Genomic DNA, 4,821 nt, shown 5'->3' with positions numbered 1-4,821 from the left:
GAACTTGATAAACAAAATGGCAGTTGTCAGGGGTCTGTCAGAAAGGGATGGAACAGATTCACATGTCCCAAAAACACAGTGTGAACTGCAGATTCTACTGTCACTTGCCTCCATTACCCTATATGGCCATTCTACATTATTTTCTTTTTTTGATGAAAAGGTAGTAGAAATTACTGCGTTCATTTTTCCTAATGAATTCCTCATTTTTACACCTCTTGCCTAAATTTCAAACCGTGATGACAACTTTAATAAGTTGCTCTGGCCACAAAGAAGCCGCAGAGGTGGAAGCCTGGAAGCGGCCCAACGGCCACACGCACACAGCGGACTCCCACCCACAGGTTGCCCGGAGCCCTCATGTTTAGCCAGAGGATTATTTTGTTAAACATTCCTTTTTGGCTACAAAAATAGCTTGGGTTTTTTTTTTTTTAACAATAAGAAAAATTAATATTCAAATACAGCTCCTCTGAATACGTTTCAGGGTGCTGAATAAAAGACTGTCCGACTCGCCCACTCGGAGGACTGAGCCAGATGGCGGTTGGAGAATGCCACAGTTCTTTTTGCCTCGTCGGCGCCCATCAGACTGTTTGCTTTCAGATTAGTCCCCTTTTAGTGTTCTGGCTATTTGTTCAGTAACTGACACATCACGATTCACTACCCATCATATTTCTCAGTATTCTTTACATAATTTGGAAGCAATTTAGAATTAAGCCCTGTCAAGGTTTTACAAATAAGAACTATTAAAGAATAAGGCTTTCCTTTTAGATTTGTGAGAAATGCGATGAATGGAGCTAATGGGATTTCCCTACTGATCCTGGTCAGGGACTTTAAAGAGCGCGAAACAATTGTCCTTTTCACTCGCCCGATGTAGACGTTAGCGGTGAATAACTGAGTAAATACGGGCTATACCATTTGATTTAAAACAACTATGTACATTAACAGTGGTCCATAAGGTTTAGGATGCAAAACAATGAGGATTTTAAGAAATCTAGACAAGTACTCTGAATGAACTGGGGACTCTGCTGATCAATCAACAGCACTATTGTACTTGAGAAGAATATTATAGTGGGGATAATAAGCCTTGATGGGGGAACTACACTGATGCATCCAACAAACTGATGCATCCAACAAACTGATCTAGAATCTACTTTGTAGATTCAACAACTTTATCTAGAATTACCTTTTTAAGAATAAAAAAGGTAAACAGGCTTCCCTGAAAGATCATGGAGGGCTTGAACAGTCAGCAAGCAGCTCCGACCTCCCACCCAACATCGGTCCCGTGGGCCTGTTGGCTGCCATTGGGGGCACCGAGCCCTCATCTCCTCAACTTTGACACTGGGAAGCTGTTAAGTCAAATTCAACACTAGACTATTACAATTTCTCTCCAAAGTCCCTAGACACATAGCAATTCCAGTGAAATCAATGAAAAGATATCTTATTCCATATTAGAAATTGCACTTTTTATCTTATACTAGACTGTCCACATTTTGAATGGAGTGTAATAAGTTTGTATTACAGCCTACTTTAGAAATTTTCTATAACTTTTAGACAAATGTGTGTTCAATGGCATCTCTCATTTTATTTCCAGTATTGTCATCACCCATTTTGCCATCATCAAATCAATTATTGCATACCTATTAGTGCATTTCAATATTTTCTCCTAGAATTATGTCATGTAATTGTGTATACGGCTTCTATCACTGATAACCTGCTGCATCCATGACCTTTACAATCTAGTTCCTCAAAAATACAAATATATGGAAAGTAAACATATCTGAGGTTACATATAACAAGAATACAAAGGGAAGTCACTTGGAGAACCAGTCACCTCAATTTTCTGGAAGGATTTCAGTGACTTACCTGAGGGTCTTCTGGGTGTTTTTCATATGTGATAAATTGCTTCATACTACATAAAATATCAAGCACAATAAATTCCAAATAAGAGTAACCCATGTGCATTACTGGCTTCCATTCATGATTTTTATTTCACCCCGCTTATATTCCATTGCTTTATCTCTCATTCGTTTAGAGAATCCATGGGCACCTTTACTGGTATATTGTTGACAGCCACTGAGTTGTTCTTATGAGGGTCAAAGGACTTCATATATGCTTTTCTTACACAAAATTGAGAAATTTGCTTATCAATGCATTCTCCTCAAAATGCTCAAGTTGTTAAGCATCATTTTCTCTCTCTAACTTAAAGGACAGTTCCCCGGTGTGACCTGTTACCATGGGGATTAAAATCTGTTGGGCTATTCCTGGCATCTCTGACCCTGGGATGTCTCCTCTCAAGCCACACTCCCCTCTGTGGTGCTGGTGACCTGCTTTCTCAAGGACCATGTGTGTAAAAGGTTCCCCTCCCAAAGCACAGCCCACAGGAGCAGCTGGGAAGGTGACCTTCCCATTCATTCATTCTGGTCCCTTCTAGGCTCTGTGGCTACAACAGTGACAAATGAAAATTATCTTACTGCTGGACGTTAATCAGAAGATCACACTAAGAAACGTGGAGCCTAACTGCACAGAGATAACCTGCTCTGAAGGAAGATCCCAGTTCTAGGAGGGAAGGAAACGAGAAGCTGACCTCCCCTGGGCCTGAGGGCAGGCTTCCCCAGGAAATTCGGGAAAAGTGAGGAGAAACCCACCAGGAAAAGGGCATCCCATACAGCAGAGGCCGTGGGGCTGGGGAGCAGAGAGGGCAGGTGGCCTGGAGTGGCTGCGGAGGTCCACAGGGGCTTGTATCCCAAGAGCAGTGCAAAGCAACGGCAGCGTTTAGGCAGGGGGCTGCCACGATGGGATCTGGGTTGTCACCGGACCCCGCTGGCTGCTGGGAAGAGGAGGAGCCAGAGCAGACAGGAGTTGAATAGGGATCAGGTCCCAGGAGTCTGGGCTCAGGCCCCCGGCCAAGGAGGCCTGGCCGCCTTCATTTATTGCGGCTCCCAGTATATTATGATATTAAGAAATAATAAAAGAGGGTCATAAAAAGTATTTTAATGTTTACATTTTTTAAACCTAATGCATTCTGCCTCAACAATACAATGCAAGCGTGCTTAAGATTACAGAATAAGATTTATTGTAATTAATTCATAGGGGCCTGCAGGCTGTGTGGCCTGATATTAGATCACAAGTTTAAAAACAAATAACACGAGGAACATCTTTTCGTCTAGCCATTGTATCTCTGGGACTAATCGTATAACCTAACTGGGCAACCACACCAAAGTCCCAATTTGAAGCTCTCTGTAAATGGCTCTCCCCGTTATCTGCCACGATGCAGGGAGATGATGGCAGCGGTTGGGGGTGGCGGGACCCCAGGGACGGAGGTAAGTACACTGACTCCAAAGAGACTGCCAAGACTCAAGGCTCCTGTCCAAGATGAGCGGGGGCCAGAGCCTTACTCAGCACTCACCGAGTCCTGACACAGGACTGAGTCTGCAGATAGGTGGGGTGTCTTTTTCTAATTTGCACAAAGCACCATGCATGCTTGCAGTGGCCTCCATGGGAGACATGGCAGGGAGATAACATGAAAGGATTTGGTCATACATTAGACATGGGGGTGAGGACATGGGAGATTTTGTTTCCGACTAAATAGGGGGGGTGGGGGAGCATGGCTAGCATGGCTCAGTGATTGATCATCGACCTATGAACCAGGAGGTCACAGTTCGATTCCCAGTCACGGCCAGGGCACATGCCCAGGTTGTGGGCTGGATGCCCAAAATCTTCTCCTCACTTCCTTTTCCTTCCCACCTTTTCTGGCCCAAACCAGTGTGTGAAGCAGCTGGAAACTCCAGCTTTTCTCCCTAGCATCCTGCCCACCCAGCCACCCAGCCACAGTTTTCTCTACCGCTCCTCCCACCCACCCTGCTCTGATAAGCCCAGTCTGCTCATAATAGAACCTTAGACCTACAGACAGCTTGCTTAGATGTTTTAAAGAGCTGAGGGCAACCACTCAACTCCGCAGACTGCACATATTCTGTGGCTGAGGGCCTCTCTCTTACCCAGGAATTTGAGAGACTGAGATGCTCCATGGAAAACTCTTTGAAACAAAGAAACCCACTGAGTCAAGACAACCAACTCCTGGCTCACAACGAGGCCCCCTTCCCAGAGCCTCCTGTTCGCACAGCGCCGGGGGTGGCATGCTTGTTGTCACAGGTCTGAAGGAGGCTTCTGCCCGGTGTGTCTGCTTGCCCCTGACCCTGGGCAGTGTGGCCTGCTCCTTCCCATGTGCCACGTGCAGAGCTATCATTTGCACGGGGAGAAAGCGGAAGCCTCGGCAGGAAACGCCCGGCCTGGGCAGTGTCCTCGCGTGGTGTCATCGCTTGGCTGCCAGCCACCTTTCCGCAGGTGCAGCCCTGAGGGCCGTCTGCAGCAGGAAGGAGAAGCGCCCGGGTCCCTGTCCCAGCGTGGAGCGCCTCACACGCCCTGCTTCTCACTCAGCTCCCTCCTCAGGGGAGGACAGAGTCTGGAAGAGGGGGAACCTCAGGCACACGTCATTGTACTTCATCGATAAACCGAGCCACAGGGAAGCTGCTTGGAGCTTTATAACTATTATTACCTAACATTTATTGTGTTTATCCTGTGCCCAGCACTTCACATGCATGTGGTAGAGAAACAAGTTGCCTACCCCAACATATGTTCTCCTCACCTTTAGTAATAAAAGCCCTAATTTTTAATGGGCATATGAGCACCTGTAAAAAGCATCTATATTTCCTGGATCCTTGGGGGTGGACGTGTCCCTGTGTTTAAGGGGAGCTGCAGTGCTGGCTTGGTTACTATCTGGACTTGGTTCATGAGAGAGAGAGAAATATATATATATATATATATATATAT

The sequence above is a fragment of the Myotis lucifugus genome, unplaced genomic scaffold (assembly GCF_000147115.1).
Source record: "Myotis lucifugus unplaced genomic scaffold, Myoluc2.0 scaffold_125, whole genome shotgun sequence".
Classification (NCBI taxonomy): domain Eukaryota; kingdom Metazoa; phylum Chordata; class Mammalia; order Chiroptera; family Vespertilionidae; genus Myotis; species Myotis lucifugus.
The sequence above is the reverse complement of the archived record's forward strand: the minus strand, read 5'-3'. Positions refer to the sequence as shown.